The sequence below is a fragment of the Colobus angolensis genome, unplaced genomic scaffold, assembly GCF_000951035.1.
Source record: "Colobus angolensis palliatus isolate OR3802 unplaced genomic scaffold, Cang.pa_1.0 Scaffold15, whole genome shotgun sequence".
Lineage (NCBI taxonomy): Eukaryota > Metazoa > Chordata > Mammalia > Primates > Cercopithecidae > Colobus > Colobus angolensis.
Window position 1 is genome coordinate 4,492,458 of NW_012114599.1, and position 20,100 is coordinate 4,512,557.

The following is a 20,100-nucleotide window of genomic DNA, read 5'->3' on the forward strand; positions in this document are numbered from 1 at the left end:
CCTGTTCCCACCCTGAAGAAGTATTTAATTTTTCCCAATTTCTTTGTAACTTATGCTGTCACTTTCTCACATCAGTGTTGAAATCTTCACTTCTCTTTCCAATCATCTCCCTTCTTTGTCTTCCAGTCTTCATATTTTCTTCTTCCCCCTTTCCTTAATGCTGATTTTGCTTGGCTCCTTTATTTGTCATTTCCCCAGGTTTCTAAGTTTTGCAGCAAGTTGCTTGGTTTAGCTACTGCTAAATAGCTACTGCCACCAAATGAGAACCCCTCTTCTTCTTTTGATAAGCAAGGTGGTCACACTCATCAGGGATAATGTTTAGGTCTTTGGGTGTATAGATTTCTTTCTTTCTTTCTTTCTTTCTTTCTTTCTTTCTTTCTTTCTTTCTTTCTTTCTTTTCTTTCTTTCCTTTTCTTTCTCTCTTTCTCTCTTTTTCTCTCTTCCTTCCTTCCTCCCTCCCTCCCTCCCTCCTTTCCTTCCTTCCTTCTCTCTCTCTCTCTTTCTTCTTTCCTTTTTTCTTTTTTTTAAAACAGGGTCTCATTCTGTCCCCCAGGCTGGAATGCAGTGGCATGCAATCATTGCTCACTGTAGCCTTGACCTCTGAAGCTCAAGTGATCCTCCCACCTCAGCCTCCCAAGTAGCTGGACCCACAGGTACACGCCACCATACCCAGCTAATTTTTTGAAATTTTTGTAGAGATGGGGTCTCCTTATATTGACCAGGGCGATTTCCAACTCCTGGCCTCCAGCAGTCCTCCCGTCTCAGCCCCCCAAAATGCTGGGGTTACAGGCATGAGCCACTTCACCCAGCCTATGTTTTAAAAACCATTCATTGCCCCAAAGTTTCTTCCTTTGCCCATAGTGCCAATTAAAAAAAATCAAACAAAATCATATACATGGAGGAATTCTGTCATTTACCAAGAAATACACAATTAAGATCATTACTCCTTATTTCAGTACTATTCCAGTGTCTAAAGTTGTAGTAAGAGAAAATTACAGATAACCAAGGCATTGACTTATTTTGATTAGTGGTTATGAAATGTCTATTTATAAGAACTGCTACCTAGGAAAATATAGCTACAAATAGAATTCATCTAACCCTCAAACTAATACAAAACATTGTTATTGCTTAGGCTTTTTTTTTTTGGATGATTAATAAGGTACTTGTACATCTTACAGTACTTCAGGGTAGTTGGTATTTATCTCAGCTAAGACAAAACTAGAAATGTACAAAAGTGCCTGGTACCCAGAGCTTGGTTGATATCTGGTAAATAAGCAACTCTGAGTTTCTGAAATTAGGAAGCAGACACAAAGCTCCTTACACTCCTGAGGCATAGTCTCCGGCTGTGTCATGGTGTTCCCTTTCAATGAATAGGTGCTCTGCTCATGTAGAAAGAGACTGAATTGGAGAAGGTCCCTAAATACAACTAAAAAGGAGCAGTGGCCTAATGGTCCAAATGGTTGGGGTACAAATAGTCTTGTTCTGCAAAAGTAAATTCAAGAAGGGCTCAGCAAATGTCAAACTAAGAGCAGCTGAAAAAAAAAACCCCCACAAAATTATTTACTATTTTAGCCACAAAAACTAGAAAAGTGGCATTTCAAATTGAAATTGTAAAAAGCTCTGCCCACTCCACTTGTGAGCTGCATTCAGTTTGGGCAGGTTGTTCCGAGAGTGGAATGCACTCTTCCCGAGTACGTCTGTATTGCTGCCATTCACCAGACCTCCTTGCTAGTCTGCAAGCAGCTATCTCCCCATTATACATCCAAAGAGTAATGAGGGTGAAAAGGACAGTCAGTGTAAGAGGAAATAATTGCAGCTTAAACTACTCTTACTCATTAAGAAGCAAGACTATTTGGGGAGTGAGGCGGGTGGGGAGGGTCAGGGAGAATGGTATTGAGTTTTCATCATCCTGTCAGGGCAGGTCAAGTTTTAGCTCTAGCAATTTTGGCATGATTTTCTATAATCGCATTACAGTTAAAAGTATATTAATCACAGTAACTACCACCATCCTATGGTGAGAGTAATACTTGCAGGAAGGGCAGGAAAAGAATCTGAAGTGTGTCCCGGGGTCTGCTTCCATGTGTTCGGTGGGAGCTGCCCTTTGTCTTGGAGAAATGTGATTGAGAATCAGTTTAAAAAAAAAATCATGAAAATACAATGCCCTCTTTTAGCCAGAAACAAAGAGAAGTATATGATAAAAAAGTGATGGAGGATAAGATTAAAAGGGCTTGGGGAGTTGAAATTTTAAAAGGCCCAAACCAGCTGACAATATTTCACACCAAAAAAACCCCCTGAAAATTCAAGTAAGGCATGAGATGTCTCTAAATCAGTGGTTCTCAACCAGAGGTGGTTTTTGTCCTCAAAGGACATTTGGGATGGCCACACGGGGTGAGGTGGAGTGCCACTGGCATGGTGAGCAGAGGCCACTGCTGCTGCTGAACACCCTCAGTGCACCGGGCAGGCCCAGACAACAAAGAGTCATCCACCCAGAAGGCCAACAGTGTCACTGCTGGGAAACCTGGCTCTAAATAAACTACAAGGAAGGCTTAAATATTGTAATTTAATTTTTACAGTGTATTCCTGTTACCCATCTGAGGCTTTATTATTAAGATGTTTGAGGTTGTTATTCATGTCCCAGAAAAATACATGGGTATCACAAATAGGACCGGGGATGTAGGGGACTAACTGATGACAGGAAAGGATGCAGATCTGAAGTGCAATTTTGAAGGAAAAAAGGGGGTAGGGTTTTGGGGAAGGAGACTAGGTACTGGAGCATGGCAGGACAATGAGTTTGATTCATGACTTAACGTTGTATCAGAATAACTTCAGCACACTTATACTCCTAAGAGAGACTACAAAGTCAGCTAATCAATAATACTAGGCCATTTTAAAAGCTACCTATTAACTTTGAACAAAAAGATAGCATTTATTAATATTGCAAGCATTCCTTAGGCAGCTAGCTATCTGTACCCAGGACTGAGAAGACCTGGTAAAAAGTCAGTTAAGGTGACCCAGGGCCCAAAAATTGGTAGGTCAAGAGCAGAAGAGGTGGATTATGTTTTAGGCAATAGAGTGTAATCTCTAAGGAACCATGCAGAGAGGATTGGCAAAGACGTTCAGAAGACAGACCTGGTTGAGGCAGCGTTTCTTAAAGTGTGGTCCTGGATCAGCAGCATAACCTAGGGACTTTCTAGAAATGCAAATTTTAAGGCTCCATCCCAGACCTACCAAGTCAGAAACTCTGGAGGTGGGGTCCAGCAGTTTGTGTTCTTAAATTTTTATTATTTATTTATTTATTAGAGACAGGGTCTCACTGCCACCCAGGCTGCAGTGTGGTGACATGATCCTAGGATGATCATAGCATGATCATAGCTCACTGTAGCCTCGAACACTGGGGCTCAAGTGATCGTCCCACCTCAGCCTCCTGAGTGGCTAGGATCATAGGTATGCACCAGCATGCCCAGCTAATTATTATTATTATTATTTTTAGAGACAAGGTCTTGCTCTGCTGCCCAGTGTGGAGTCCAGTGGTGCAATCACTGCACTCCAGTGATTTTTGTAGAGATGGGGGGGGTCTCCCTATGTTGACCAGGCTGGTCTTGAACTCCTGGCATCCAGTGATGCTCCTGCCTCAGCCTCCAAAAGTATTGGGATTATAGGTGTGAGCCACCAGCCCCAGCCCCGTCTGTGTTTTAATGAGCTCTCCAGAAAACACATGGAATAGTCTGTGTAAGTCAAAATGATCACATATAAGCAATTTCTTATAGTTCAAGACATTTCTGTTCATTAAGGCACCATAACAACAGTAAACAGACAAGCTAAAAACTGGGAGAAGATAACTGTAACATATATAACTGATCAAGGATTAGTATTCAGAATATATAAGAAATTCTTACAAATAAATAAGGAAAAGACAACCCAATAGAAAAATGGGCCAAAAATACAAATAGGCATTTCACAAGAGAGAAAAACATGTAAGCCTATAATTATTGAAAAGTAGCTGATTAGTAAATAGGGAAATACAGATTAAAACCATAATGAGCCAGGCGCAGTGACTCATACCTGTAATCCTGGCACTTTGGGAGGCTGAGGTGAGCAGATCACTTGAGCCCAGGAATTAGAGACCAGCCTGGGCAACATGGTGAAACCTCGCCTCTACAAAAAATGCAAAAATTAGCCAGATGCGGGGGAACACATCTGTAGTACTAGCTACTTGGGAGGCTGAGGTGGGAGGATCACCTAAACCCAGGAGGTTGAGGCTGCAGTGAGCCGGGATTGTGCCACTTCACTCCAGCCTGGGTGACAGAGCGAGACCCTGTCTGAAGAAAAAGGAAACAAAACAAACAACAACGACAACAATAAAAACCCATAATGAGATGCCATTAATTAACTAACAGACTAGTAAAATTTTAAAAAGTCAGATAGCACCAAGTTTTGACAAACATATGGTGGAATGAGAACTTTCATCCAGTTATTCATCAGAGAATAATTAGGTAACATCAAGTAAAGGCAACCCACTAATTCCACTCCTCAGTATATGCCCTATAGAAATTATTGCACACATGTGCTAGGAGCCAAGTACGAGGATGTCCATAGTAGCTTTGTCTGTAATGGCAAAAAATCCAGAAGTGACCCAAGTGTCCATCAACAATGGAAAAATAAACTGTAATATCATACAGTAGAAGACTATATTGCAGTGAAAATTAATTATACACAATATGAATTTTTTAAAAATCTAAAGGTAAGCAACAGAAGCAAGTCATAGAAGAATATATAATAAGATTCCATATAGATAAGTCCAAAACATGCAAAACAAAAATGTATTATTTAGGGATACATACATATATTGTAAAATTACTAAAAAAAAAAAAAAAAAAAGCAAGTGGGGGTCAGGCACAGTGGTTCATGCCTGTAATCTTTGGGAGGCCAAAGTGGGTGGATTGCCTGAACTCCGGAATTCAAGACCAGCCTGGCCAACATGGTGAAACCCTGCCTCCACTAAAATACGAAAAGATTAGCCAGGCATGGTGGTGGGCACCTGTAGTCCCAGCTACTTGGGAGGCTGAGGCACAAGAATTGCTTCAACCTGGGAGGCAGAGGTTGCAGTGAGCCAAGATCATACCACTGTACTCCATCCTGGGCAACAGAGCAAGACTCTGTCTCAAAAAAAAAAAAAAAGAAAAGACAAGCAAGTAAATGATGGCACAATTTCAAGAGAGTGGTTACTTAAGCAGTGGAGGCAGGGGCACACTATTGGGAAAGGATGCACAAGGTGTTAAAAACATTGGTAATATTCTATGAATTATATATGCTGTCTTGTATGTGTATTTCAAAAAAAGTGAAGAAAAATAAGAGTGAACTGGAGGTGAGGCAATAGAACACTATAGACAACTGGAAGTGCTTTGCTGTGAAAAAGAGCAGAGAAACAAGATAGCTAGAGGGCACTGTGGTGTCAAGAGGGGTCTTGTCTTTCCTTTTCTGAAGATGAGTGATATTGCCACATGATTTTATGGTGATAGGAGTCAATCAGCAGAGAAAGGAATATGGTAATGAGGGAAAGAGAGAATAATTTTGGGAGCAAAATACTTAAGCTGGCGAGGAGAGCTGGGGTCTGAAGCATAAGCAGAATGCCTAGCCTTAGAGAGGAGCAAGGGTGGTCCATTCATAAACTGTTACCAAAGGAAAGGAGGAGACACGACACAGACACAGGTGGACAGGTGGCTCTAGTGATGAGAAATGAAGTAGTTCTAGTGTAATTGCTTCTGTTTCCTCAATGCAATATCAGCCAGGTCATCAGCTGAGAATAATAGAAGAGGAGATATTGGAGGAGTTTGAAGAACAAATTTACCAGGGAAATGTAGCAGGATTTCTCAAATGCTGATTTGAGACCTGTGGTCATTACTCAAACCAAAGCCAGTCAGTGTGGTTGACTGCCACAGTCAGCTGCTCAGGGACAGGCTCAGAGTTTAACTAGAGTTGGACTGTTGAAGTGAGAAAGGAAAGGGCATAGAGGCTGAGTGTCGAGGATGAAATACCTAGTCATGGGCATGGAACATAAATAGGGAAGAAGAGAAATGAGAACCTGAGGTGGGCAGGGAGGAGGGAGTGATGGGCAATGAAAAACACACAGGGTGTTGGAGTGAAGGTCCAAAATTAAACACTGGTGGAGTGGAGCTATCTCAGTATCTGAGCTGTAGAAAAAGAAGGTGGGGATCAGAGAATGGGACGCTTGACCTGGAGATTTTAGAGGTGGTGCGGTTGTTGGTGATGACAAAGTCTAGGGTAGGACTATGGGGGTAGGTAGCTAAGAGGGTGTGCAGGGAAAGAACTATGGAGATAAAGTGGAGGAATAATCAACTATACAAAGTGCACATGATCTACCCACATGGATGTTGAAGACTTTGAGAATAATGACAAAGAGGAAGATAGTGAGCCAAGTCCTAAAATCTTCAGCAAATAAGAGGGAGGGTCTTAAACATTAGTGGATAATAGCAACTTGTGCTTTAAAGGGTCTACAGTTCTTGAGACAGGAGAAATGTGTGAAGGTGGCAATGTGGAGCCACAGTAGGAAGAATGAAAGAAATCTCTTCAGCTGCTGAGAGGGCTGCGGGGGAAGCAGGGTCCTCAGGAGAGAGCTGGATGGGGATATCTGCTGGTGATAGCGGTAAATATGGGGTGGATGGAATGAGTCAACACAGTCCCTTATGGGAAGATAGGAAATCAATCCATTTAGTCAGCAGACTTTAGCTAGAAGCTAAGGCCCCTTAGGGAACTGTTGGATCCTAAAGCTCCCAGCGATGGGTGGTCTGAATTGGAGGCTCTCTTTCCAAGAACACAAGCTGATGCAAAGGTCTCTGGGGTTTTGCCTCCCTGCAGCTAAAATGTCCATTTCAGAACATTTTATCAAATCCCTAGATGAGTATGGCTATATCTTTAGATTCAATATATGACCAGACTGCTGTACAAAGATTTAAGGTTTATAAGTACAGAAGGTTTGGGGGTAGGCAAATTGGTTACTTCTCCTTCTCTAAGGATTCTTAACAAATTAAGAACATGGCCAGGTGTGGTAGCTCACGCTTGTAATCCCAGCACTTTGGGAGGCCGAGGCGGGCAGATCACGTAGTCAGGAGATCAAGGCCATCCTGGCCAACATGGAGAAATCCCATCATTACTAAAAATACAAAAATTAGCTGGGTATGGCAGCGCGCACCTGTACTCCCAGCTACTCGGAGGCTGAGGCAGGAGAATCGCTTGAACCCAGGAGGTGGAGGCTCAGTGAACCGAGATCACGCCACTGCATTCCAGCTTGGATGACAGAGCCAGACTCTGTCTCAAAAAAAACAAAAAAAGATTCCAGGAGCCAAAAGGAAATCAAAATAGAAGTTCAGTTTTATTACTAAAAAATTTGGACTGGAGAATGTGGTGGCTTCTCCTTCCTGAACTTAGATCTTGGGGTCTATCTGTTCATCCTGTTTGCAGGAGGAGAAGTTAAGGACCCCACGCTGGGCTTAGGCTGCTTATCACATTCTGGGGGCCAAAGGGCTCAGGGAGGTCCCGGAGTTTTTCATCAAGCTGTGAATAGATAGTGCAGCGTGAAAATGTTGATAAAGAAAAAGCAGAATTTAGTTATATTTCAGGTAAAGAACAATAGAAAGCCCCAAATTATTACAATATTTATTTTTAAGAAAATCAATGACTTGATGAAACTGTCTGAAATTCTGCTCAGAACCACTACTTTCCATCTCCCTATTCAAGTCGAACAATTTTTCCCCTCACATTTCATTTTTTCCTTATCTATGCTTAAGTTATAAATGTAAATCTCTTAACCTCTTTCCAAAGATCAAACCTACATTTCCATCTGCCTGAGAAACAGCTCAATCTGGATGTATCTCTGAAGTTTCAATGCAAACAATTTAAAATCTATCTTCTCCTAAATTCACATGGCCTGCCTATTTCTTTCATTATCTCCATGTTTTTCCTAGTCCGCTTTAACTCTGAGTCAGTTTGACGGGTGAGTGATTTGGCCACCTTTAAAGGACAAAATAGAACCACTTCTTCTGCAGTAGGTATTACGGGTGTCTTCTCCCCAGCCCTGATGCCAGTGTTCTTACTCAGGTGCTCATATTGCAACAGTCTCCTGATTTGATGTATGGACCCCAAATCAAATTGCAGCTCTGATCCTTGACTAATTCATTCACTCATTCAACAAACACTTATAGGGTATATAAATGTAAGATGATGTTAGGTACTGAAGAAGACGGAAAGATGAGTACAACCCCCTTTTCACCTTTGGTATGCTTATAGGGCATATAAGAAATGTACCCAAATCACAGTAATACAATGAAGACAGGAGCATTGAGGGACAAATGCCTTAAAAGTCTGATCAACCATCCAGGAAGCTCAGAAGTGGTCCAGCTATCATTCCCTGATTCAAGGGCAATGACTTTCTAAATTAAAATCAAATTCCTTAATCTGAAACAAGGCCTCTACAATATGGCCTCAGTGTATGGTTCTTGGCTGATCTTGAACCTCTCCCCTATACTATACTCTGGCCCAGGAGGTCTCAGCCCATGGCTGCACATTAAAACCTCTTTGAGGCCCGACACGGTGGATCACGCCTGTAATCCCAGCACTCTGGGAGGCCGAGGCGGGCGGGTCACCTGAGGTCAGGAGTTCAAGACCAACATGGCCAACATGGTGAAACCCCATCTCTACCACAAATACAAAAATTAGCCAGGCATGGTGGTAGGTGCCTGTAATCCCAGCTACTCAGGAGGCTGAGACAGGATAATTGCTTGAGTCTGGGAGGTGGAGGTTGCAGTGAGCCGAGATCGCACCACTGCACTCCAGCTTGGGCGACAGAGCAAGACTCAGTCTCAAAACCAACCAACCAACCAACAAAAACCTCTTTGAGAACTTCTTCTTCTTTTTTTTAAAATCGACAATATTTAAGTCCCATCCTAGACCAACTATATCAGAATTCCTGGGGGGTAGTAATGAATAGCAGTATCTTTTAAAGGGCCTCCAGTATCTACTCTACAGCCAGAGCTGAGAATCACTGTGACCCACACTGAACCACCTGCCAGTCTCTTGAGTTCTGAAGGCTATTTTCCATCCACTAGTTTCTGTTCATTTTCTGTCTGCTCTTTTTTTTTTTTTTTTTTTTGAAATCTCCTTTAAAACCCTTTCAGAAATTTAGGACACAGTTCCAATGTCACCTGTTCTTAAAACTTTCTCTCCACTGAGGAGGCAATCTCATGTGAATGCCAATATCACTTTGTGCCTGCCTCTTATTGTATTTGTCTTTACTTTTATCTTTACATTCTAGCTTAATTTATGTATTTGTTTTATTTCCTCTATTAAATTATAAACACCTTAGGGTTGTATTAATATTCATAGCACCTTATATACAGAAGGTGCTTAGTAAATGTCATGTGAATAAATTAATGAAATAAAAGCTGAGCCAATAATAGGACACTGATTACTGAACATGTCTGTTACACATCTATTCTATGCCCAGCACTGAACTAGCTCCTGTGGGTGACACCAAGAGGAGACAATAGGATTCCACATAGAGGAGACAATAGGATTTCTAACATTTGTTAAATTTCTAACATTTATTCCAAGCAATGTTAGATGCTACATTTTTGCTATTTCATTTAATCCTCTTAACAAACCTATAAGGCATCATTAGCCTCATTTTATAGATCATAAAAGTATAGTCTTAGAGAGGTTATATATTTTATCCAAGTTTACATGGCAACTAAATCTATATTCAAACTTATGTCTAATTTCAGAACCCAAGTGCTTTCCACTCTGCTTTTAATAAACAGATTATCATGAAACAATTATCACCCAATTGTTTAATTGAGATTAACTACTTACAGGCTGAAGAATTTAGAGAAATCAGAGTTCAGAGGCTTTGCTGTAGTAATGACTTATGCAACCTTCCCTGGCCACCCTACTTAAACCGTACCTCCCCCATGACTCCTTATCTCCCTTGACTATTTTTTTTTTCTCCTCAGACTTATTACCATCTCACTTACCATACATTTTATTTATCTTATTTTTCTTCCCCCACAAGAATGTAAGCGTTATAAGGCAAGACTATTTGTGGTTTGCTCACTGCTGTACTCCCAGCACCTAAGAACAATGTTACCACTTAGAAGGTGACCATTTTGTTATATGAATGAATGGAAAGATTCATGAACAAGATGGTACCTTGAGAAATAAATAGAGTTTAGGAGGCTGAAGAGGGTGAACAATAAAATGTTATAGGCAATTAAAACCCCATGAGAATAGACAGCAGGTCATAACTGATATGGGAGCCTCAGGGCAAAAGGACAATCTAACAGCCATGCCACATCTGCAGGAAGGAGAAGAAAGGCTAACTGAATGCAAAACTTCTGAAAATGAACTTGAGTGGAGAGTAATGAACCTTTTAAAAGTTATTGTTCTCTGATGTCCACATTGAAATGTCCATAGTCAAGACACTAAACAAGATTTCACAGAAGGGGAAGCTCAAAGATGAACAGATTGATTTATTTGTTTTTGTTTTGCTTGAAGATGGTAGTTGAATGTTTGCAAATCAATGATGTAGAAGCTATGGACAAAGGAGTGGGTAATCCCCACAGCTACTATCCAATTTTTGAAAGATAAGAACATCTCTTCTCAGGTGGAGAAATTAGCAGGTATATGAATGAAATGCATGATCTAGATTGGATTCTGGACGTGTCACTTCCAAAAACACTATAAAGGACCTTAGTGGGATAATTGGTGAGACTTGAGTATGCATTGTGGATTAGATAATGGTATCATACCAATGTTAAATTTCCTGATTTTATAATTATACCATGACTGTTTAAGAAAATGTACTTATTCTTGGTAAAAACAAACTGAAATATTTAAAAGGGCATGATATCTGCAATTTACTCTCAAATTATTCGGAAAAAAACTTATATGTAACTATTTATATGTGTATCTAATCTATATTTATTCATTTAGAGAATGATAAAGCAAATGACATATAAGAATCTTTCAGACTATTCTTGAAACCTTTCTGTAAATTTAAAATTACAGCCGGGCGCGGTGGCTCAAGCCTGTAATCCCAGCACTTTGGGAGGCCGAGACGGGCGGATCACGAGGTCAGGAGATCGAGACCATCCTGGCTAACACGGTGAAACCCCGTCTCTACTAAAAATACAAAAAGCTAGCCAGGCGAGGTGGCGGGCGCCTGCAGTCCCAGCTACTCGGGAGGCTGAGGCAGGAGAATGGCGTAAACCCGGGAGGCAGAGCTTGCAGTGAGCTGAGATCCGGCCACTGCACTCCAGCCCGGGCGATAGAGCGAGACTCCGTCTCAAAAAAAAATAAAATAAAATTACAGCAAAATAAAAAGTTAGGCCAGGAACAATAGCTCACACCTGTAATGCCAGCACTTTGGGAGGCTGAGGTAGGAAGATCGCTTGAGCCTAGGAGTTCAAGACCAGCCTGGGCAATACGGCAAAATCCCATCTCTACAAAAAATTTAAAATTTAACCTGGCATGGTGATGCATACCTGTTGTCCCAGCTACTCAGGATGCTGAGGTGAGATGATCACCTGAGCAGTGAGCTATGATGGCACCACTGCACTCCATCTTGGGTGACAAAGTGAGACCCCCATATCTAAAAAAATTAAATAAAATGTTATTTCCATTGACAAAAACAGAAAACAAAAAAGAACACCTTCTTGTGAAACTTCAATGGATTGTTTTGAATGTGCATGTTCAATTGCACAAATGCAGAATGAGGAAAATATAGCCTAATAGTTTGATGTGACTAAGACACAATTTCCATTGACAGTAAACACAGTATAAGTCCCTGTGATACAACTGCCAAAGAAGCCAGATCTTCAGCTTCATTAGCAGACAACGGCGGTAAGGAAGCAGTTGGCCCCACTCTCCTCTATTATGGCCATTCAACATCAGAAGCACTGAGTGTCATTCTAGCCATCATACTTTTAAGATGGACACTGAAAACTGGAGCAGGACAACAGGAGAGAGAACAAGGGTAGGAAAGGGACTGGCAACATTTTCATATGAAGAATAGAGCTGAGGCTGGAGACGAGAAGGCTCATGCAGATACAAGAGTAAAACATGAGAACTGTCTTCAAACATTTTAGGTACTAGTGTGGACAACAGTATCTGTTAGTCTCTGATTAAGTTGGGAAAAAAGCTTTCCCAATAATTGCATCTGTCCCAAATCATGAGGGTTGCATACAGTGATAGATATAGACTCATATGGGCAAGCTATTTTTTAGTTGAAGGCATAATCTAATCTTCCATGAAAAGTCTGATGTGATATAAAGAAGATTTGCAGGGCCCAGCAAGGACTCATGCTGTCATTGGAGATAGTTGTTGACACTTCTTGATCTTGTCTGTTTTACCACCACCTGTCTGAAACCCAAAGAAATTTAGGTTTCTATCAAGACTACTTAATACCTCTGCCACTTCAAAATATCCTAAACCTAACTCTAATGCCACTGTTGGGCAAGTGATCCATTTTCTCCTGGGGAAGTGCTTGATAGTTTAAGACTGTTCTTTCATGGAAAGAGAAACAGAAAACACAAGTAATTAACGAAACCAGCAAAATCACACTGTAATGGAGATTCTGTCACACTGAAAGTAGAGCTGCTATCCTTAGTCTTATAGCAATACCAAGGCTTAAAGGCTGCTCACCTGAGGTCAGGAGTTCAAGACCAGCCCGGTCAACATGGTGAAACCCTGTCTCTAACAAAATACAAAAATTAGCCGGGCATAATGATGAGTGCCTGTAATCCCAGCTGCTAGGGAAGCTGAGACGGGAGAATCGCTTGAACCCGGGAGATGGTGGTAGCAGTGAGCTGAGATCACGCCACTGCACTCCAGCCTCTGCAGGTGAGTGAGATTCCGTCTCAAAAAAAATAAAATAAAATAAAATAAATGCTGCTCACAACCATTATTGTTATTATCTAAATAAAGAAAAATAAAATAGAGCAAAATAAAATGTGTTATTCTTCTGTACTAACTCATTCTGAACCTAATGCCACTCTGTAAATTAGGCAAGCCATCTACCTTTCATTGTGAACCATCTCACGGCAGGAATAAGAGAAATCAATTTGTTCTACTCTCATTATTGAATGGTATAAAGATGATATAACAAGCAACACACACAAATAAAAATAATGGTTTAATAAAGCTAGCTTTACCACTATAGATTGGAAGGGTAAAAAAGCTAAGTTTTCTTATATACCACAAGTAAAAGAATCATCCCTGTTCAATACATATATTTTTTAAAAAACTATTCCCAAAAACATAACGTTGATGCCATATACTGCTAGTACCTTTCAAAATACACTGGCCTGGCCAGGTGTGGTGGCTCATGTCTGTAATCCCAGCACTTTGGGAGGCCAAGATGGGAGGATCACTTGAAACCAGGAGTTCGAGACCGGCCTGGGCAACATAGTGAGACCCTGTCTCTACAAAATATACATAACATTTGCCAGGCATGGTAGTGTATGCCCATGGTCCCAGCTGCTCAGGAAGCTGAGGTGAGAGGATCACCTGAGCCTGGAGAGCTGAGGCTGCAGTGAGCCATGATTGTGCCACTGTACTCCAGCCTAGGCATCAGCGTGAGACCCTGTCTCCAAACAAACAAACAAAACCAAAATATATTGGCCAGATCTTCAAGGAAAAAATCTAAACATTCCTGTCAACCATAGTTCGACCTTAATGTTTCTATAGACTTTGGAAGAAGGATTAAGAGGCATATTTTTTAAAACTTAGTAGCTCATTGAAACCACTAAAAATTAAAATGTGAGCAAAGTATTATTTCCATTTCTTATGTTGCAATATGTATTGGCTATCTTCTATAATACAGCAGCATTCTCAAAGTGTAGTCCAGACCTTGGACCATCCCCTTGACACTTCCAGGATATCTATAAGGTCCAAGCTATGTTAACAATAATAACAATAATAATACATATTTGCCTTTTTCACTCTCATTCTCACATGAGGTCACATAACATACGTTATGGCAACAGACTAAATGCAGATGCAGATATGACAGTCCAGCTGTCTTCCACTGAGACAAACATTAAAGAGGTTTGTAAAAATATAATGACTCTCTTCTATAAGAATGTCTTCCCTTTATTGTTGTTTTGGAAAATATAATTACTTTTCATAAAAATATGTTATTTATGTTAACATATAATGAGTTTAATGTTATTTTGAATGAGTTTGTAAGTATTTTTAAAATTCTCAGTTTTAATTTCTAATACAATATATATTGATAGCTATAATTCATATAAACAAAAGTTTTTTGGGTCTTCGATAATTTTTAAAAGTGCAAAGAGGTGTCCAGGGATCAAAAATCTTGAGAATTACTGTTCTATAATAATAGGATGAGAGACAGCAATGTGTGCTATTCTTCAGATTTTTGCTAGAAAATAGAAATAAATAATTTATGTTGAAATAACTCTGTAGATGAGTATTTTAGGTAAAATATCATCTTAGTGTTATTGTTATATTTCCCCAAGTAAGTGATACAGTAAAGATCTAATACTACCATGAACAGACAGTATAAATTAAGGAAAAAAAGTAACTTTGCCACCTACAGAAACAAATACTATAAAGTACCATAAAGAGAATGGAGCTTTATTCTTTCTTTCTTATTTTACTTATTTAATTTCCATCTAATTGTTCTTCTTTTTTTTTTTCTTTTTTTGTAGAGATGGGGTTTCCTTATGTTGCCCAGGTTGGTCTCGAACTCCTGGGCTCAGAGGATCCTCCCACCTCAGCCTCCCAAAGTGCTGGGATTATAGGCATGACCCACTGAACTCTGCCCTCCGCCACTTTTTCTTTCTTGAAACTGGGTCTTGTTCTGTTGCCCAGGCTGGAGTGTTATAATCATGGCTCACTGTTGCCTCAACCTCCTGGGCTCAAGCTGTCCTTCCACTTCAGCCTCCCAAGTAGCTGGGCTTACAGGTGTGTAGCCACCAAACCCGGCTAATTTTTTAATTTTTAATTTTGTAGAGATAAGATCTTACTATGTTGCCCAAGCTGATCTTGAACTCCTGGACTCAAGCAATCCTCTTGCCTTGGCCTTGAAAATGTTGGGATTACAGGTGTGAGCCACTGTGCCCAGCCTCACCTACTTTTTCTAAATGATTTGAGATAATCATTTGACCAAAAAAAAAAAAAAACAACACACACACACACACACACAAAAGCGGTTTTATAATAAAACCACAGGATCACCAGGACCAACAGCTAACAACATGGGAAGAAAGACCAAAATTTAGCAGTAAGGGGGAAATGGAGGAGGGAATGGAGTGAGGGCAAACTACAGTATTGAAACCCTACTTGAGGAAAGCCACAGCAATTAAGCTTGAGTACTTAGCTCCATGTTTGCTAGCAGTCCAAGTGAAGAGTAGAGCGGCATAAATGAAATGGCTCCCACTGGAAGGAAACAGACTAGCTTTTAGAAGGCATAATTCTTGGGGACCTGAACCCTGAAGACAATTAGAGTTACCTGTTACAAGACTCTCTTCATTAAGAGTGGTGAGGAGAATAAACGCAACAGTAACCTTCTGGAAGGCATTTCACAAGTTATCCTATCTTATAATTGAGGATATGGGGTTACAGCTATAAGTATAAAAGCCAAGATGTGAACTGGAGTCTGTCTGACTCCAGAGTATGCATCTCAACCACTTTGCTAATTCTGTCAAGGTCTTCACATGACATCATATTTTTGTAAAAAAATTCTTCAGAGGGTCAACATGCAACTGTGCAAAGAGTCAGCTCTACTCAACAGCCAACTAGCCCACTGTGTAGGGCGGTGGTGAGCCACTCTAGCAAACCCCGTGCCCCCTTTTCATAACAACTATCTCGTATTTTTCTTTGCTCTCCTGAAATAAAATTCATAAGTAATATCAACTACCTACAAAGATATTTTTAGTGCCCTAAACGAACATTGTTCAGGAAAGTAATTGATAATAAATAACGTGTATCTTAATATGTAAATTCTCAGCAGCACTAGAAGACATGGAAGCAGTTGCATGCTCACTCCTATATGTAGAATCACTCTGAATACAGTGATGACAACTACACAATGACATCGGTGCTTTACACAGGAGGCTCAGTGACCACAAGTGGCTTTGCTGTCAATTGACATGATTTTCTGGAATAGAAAAGTTCTGAACAAAACAAAATACCATCTTCCTTTGATTTAAAAGTATCTACATTTCTGGAAAATTCAGGACAGTAAATCTGCGTGAAAAATAATATGAGGAGAGAGAGACACCATTATTTTCTATAAAAACAGAGTATGGAGGAAAATGAGACATTTATATGAATTTTAAAACGAACACCTAAGATGTTAGATAAATGTTGAGTATGCCATACTATTTTGGACTCTAACTCTAAAGGTGTACAATCTCATTTTCCTTCTTTGGTTAGCAGAAATGCTTGAGAATCCATCATTGTCAGTTATTCTGTTACCAAAATAAGCTTTTTTTGTGTGTCCTACAAGTCTACAAAGTAGTAAGCATGTACCTGGCAAAGATGTAGTTTGAAAAACAGAATTGCCTTGCTTTTGCTATTTTAGTGAAGTGGTAAGCTGCTTCCAGAAGTGGCCTCAGGAACACTTGTAGTCAGGACATAATTGTTCAGAAAAAAGCTCCATGTTCATCTATTTGTGAACTTAAAGACTTAGTTTAATTCCAAACTTACATACCATAAAGCGTGGAAGGCATCACCTTGGCCAGAATATCTTGATGGTACATGTAACCAAATTTCTGATCTGCCAATCCTTTCATAGGGAGGGTGGAAGAGTCATTTTGGACTTCGGGTTCACAATATTCATGGGAATCCTCAATGCTAAGACTTTTAAAGCCCTCTCCAAATGACTCAGGTTAGACACTGACATATGTAAACACTGAAAATCAATTAACTTGTGCAACACTCTTCTAGCATTTCTTTAGTTCTTCAATATACCAGGAACACCTCAAATTGAAGAAGTTGTCTGAATCTTCTAAAATTCAACTCTGAGAGGTCCTGACCTCTCCACAGGATGGCCTTCATATGGCTCTCACACAAATTGGATTTCAAGTGGGGCTGCACTCTGACCAACACATTAGAACAAATTAGCAACTGCCTGTATCCTCAGATATCTGAAGGATATTTGAAACAGCCTGTTGAACACATTAATGTCACCCAGTCTGGATGTCAGAATGTCCCTGTCAAAAATCAATCATTTTAGTTTTGTGGTTCTTTCTGATAGTAGGTGCTTCTTGAGAGCACTTGTGGCCCTGGTGAATAAGGGGATGCTTATCTTCCTGCTTGCAGTGTCAGAAAAACATTTATCCAGTGTATTTGACAGCGATCACATTGTTTGAATATAAGTTTAAGTGTGCTACCTCATTTAAAATAGGAACTTTTTTTTCTGTCAGAAGGTCATCTCTGCCCATCTGACTCTTGCCATAAGTTTTTTTTCTTATTTTGGGAGTAATAATGAAGGATTTGTTAGTGACCAATTAAAAAAAGGTGGGGTGGGGGGACCTTTTCCAGAGGCCTTTAGTGTCATAATTAGAGGGCACAATGGGTTTCAGCGTGCTCAGTGAAAGAGAGCAACTGTCATAGTGGAATGGAGAAGGGAGAAATAACTCACCTAGAATGTCAGCAGCTATTTGTATTTATATAATGTGCTTCACTGCAGTCATGCAGCCATGGCCCAGAATTTACATTTATTATCCACACTCTTATAATTAAATTCTTTTTGAGAAAAGCTGTAATGTACCTGAGTTTACATTCCTTATCCACTCTTATTGAGAAGCCAGGGCCTTCTAAACATACTTTCAGAAGTACCATTATTTTTATTCATCTTTTTTTTTTTAAAAGAAAAACATAATTCCTTTTGAGAAAAGTTTCTCACAGGATTTAAATGTACTGTCTTCTGAATGAAGAAATGATTTGGTGAAACACACATTCACCTCTTCCATCACAGCCTTACATAAAGACAATTAAAATATTACCAATAAATAAGGTTCCCTTACTTTCTTCAAGCAAAAACTACTTGTAGATAACTTGAAATTATTTGGGGAATTATGCTTCTCTGATGCTTCAGAAAAAGCTCTTTTCACACAACATAATCTTTACTCCTCTCATAGTGCTGCAATCTCTTTTTACTTATTAATAGATTATTTTCTCCATAATATCACTTAAAAGAAACTAATGTTTTGCCTACCCTCCCCACTGCCCCACTTAAATCAACAAAACTGGAATGGAAAGCCTTCTGACCTATTTTTAATTTCATGTCTCTTTTAGTTAGCACAAAATATTGTACCAGAAGAGGCTGATGTTTGCTACATGGTAAATGAGGTCCTACTGGCTTCTCCAGATTCCAAGGCCATTAAATTGAATATAAAAAGATAAAGGTTATTGCAGACTTTATCATGAAAACGATAACGTCATCAAGTTGAACAAGCTCCGTAAGCATGGCCTCATTCCCCGCCTACCCTGTCTCCTTTCCTAATTGGGTAGCCCTGCTCTTACATCCTATTGCGTGCAAAACTGAAGAAGACTCTCTGCTCCTTGCTTTAAATGCTCTTCTAGAGTGGCCTTGCCTGAATAACCATATTCTCATTTGGGTATAGATAATGCAAGGCCTATTTAGGAGATAAGTTCAGATAGTTGAAAAGCACCTGTAATGAGTCACTTTCACTTAATTAAAAAGACAACACATTATTGTTTATATAATCAGCCTAGAAATGGGTAAAATGGGGAGGGGGAAGGGAGATTAGTGCATGGTCCAATGACATTTTGCCTCCAGCAAGAAACTGCCTCATGTCAACTAGCCAAACAAAGCACCCAGGCTTTGAAAATAATGAGGAAACTGATCAGCATAATTTATCATTATTATTACTAGAAGAATACCACCATTTAAAGTATTTAAATGTTTCAAAACCATCTAAAACAATGCATTTGGGAGCTTATCATTTATTAAATACAATTGTATTAATGCATAATAAAAATGTGTTTATTATTGCCATGAAGAGCCAAAATTAAGTGCTAAGTCTCTAAAAGCCTGCATTTCAAAGTCTACATGAAAGTGATCTCTTTGACACCTAAAAATTCCTATTTTCCACTCTTAATACTGGGTATATTTTAAATTCAGCAATTGTACTCTTCAGAATGCATTCTAAGAATATCACTGAACATGTGAGTCAAGATGTATAATAAGAAAGTTCATCACAGCAGCATTTATAATAGCAAAAAATGGAAAATAACCTAAATATCCAAAAGCAAGGGGTTAGACAAATTATGGTACATGTACGTAACAGGATACTCTGCAACCATTAAGAATGGTTCCTAGAAATATTTATTGACACTGAGAAATATTCCTAAGACATGAAAAAAGTCGTTTTAAAATGGCATGTAGGCCGGGCACAGTGCCTCACACCTGTAATCCCAACACTTTGGGAGGCTGAAGCAGGCGGATCAGTAGGTCAGGAGTTTGAGACTAGCCTGACCAACATGGTGAAACCCCGTTTCTACCAAAAATTACAAAAAATTTGCCGGGCGTGGTGGCGCACATCTGTAGTCCCAGCTACCCGGGAGGCCGAGACACGAGAGTTGCTTGAACCCAGGAGGTGGAGGTTGCGGTGAGCCAAGATAGTGCCAATGTACTCCAGCCTGGCTGACACAGCGAGACTCTGTTTCACAAAAAAACAAAAACTAAAAATGGTGTGTAGCATATGACCCCATGAATATGCGTAGAAAAAGGTCTAAAGTTTACATAACTAATTCTTAACAGTTAATCTTTGGCTCCTAGGATTAAGAGTGGTTTTTTTCTTCTTTACAATTACCTATATTTTCTAATTTTTCTCTACCATGAATATGTATAATTTGAGTAACGTAAAAAACTTAAAGAAAACAACAGAATTCAATTTTGCCTTCATATAAAGGTTCATGAATTACAGAATTCTAAACCTAAATTCTTTTTTTTTTTTTTTTTTTTTTTTGAGACGGAGTCTCGCTCTGCCGCCCAGGCTGGAGTGCAGTGGCCGGATCTCAGCTCACTGCAAG

General features: G+C 39.7%; 1 protein-coding gene across 1 annotated transcript in view; it reads right to left on the reverse strand.

Annotated features, from left to right (window-relative positions):
• CAMKMT (calmodulin-lysine N-methyltransferase) overlaps positions 1 to 20,100 on the reverse strand; it is a 435,068-nt gene that overhangs the window by 104,126 nt on the left and 310,842 nt on the right. The gene's annotated exons all lie outside the window — the stretch shown is intronic.